General features: G+C 30.7%; 1 protein-coding gene across 2 annotated transcripts in view; it reads left to right on the top strand.

The window, feature by feature from the left end:
• LOC107659692 (testican-2-like) overlaps positions 1 to 463 on the top strand; it is a 45,698-nt gene that overhangs the window by 35,821 nt on the left and 9,414 nt on the right. The window lies entirely within an intron of this gene.

The following is a 463-nucleotide window of genomic DNA, read 5'->3' as shown; positions in this document are numbered from 1 at the left end:
AAATTTTTAACTCTAGGGGAGTTGGAAAATTAGCCTATTTTCAAAAATAGTGGAGTGTTCCTTTAAGGTTGATTCAATGTTACTCTTAATGAAAACACACACACACACACAACATCAGCAATGCTACAATGACAAAGTGGCTTATATTAAACATAAAACTTTTATGAACAGAACGAATAAGACTGATGTGCCAGCGTTGTAACACAAATTAATTAAAGTTTTTTTGGATTTTCCCCTTACTTTAAACGAATGCTTATGGCTCATTATTATTAAAGAGGTCATATGATGCTTTTTTTAAAGATCATTATTTTGTGTATTTGGTGTATCAGAATATGTTGACATGCTTTAATGTTAAAAAAACACATTATTTTTCAAATACTGTACATTATTGTAAATGAGATATAAATAACTCCATGTGTTTATATTGTAACCAGGGCCGTTTCTGAGCATAAGGGTTCCTCGG

Source organism: Sinocyclocheilus anshuiensis, unplaced genomic scaffold (genome assembly GCF_001515605.1).
Source record: "Sinocyclocheilus anshuiensis isolate Anshui unplaced genomic scaffold, SAMN03320099.WGS_v1.1 scaffold75, whole genome shotgun sequence".
NCBI lineage: Eukaryota > Metazoa > Chordata > Actinopteri > Cypriniformes > Cyprinidae > Sinocyclocheilus > Sinocyclocheilus anshuiensis.
This window is presented reverse-complemented; position numbering and strand designations above follow the sequence as displayed.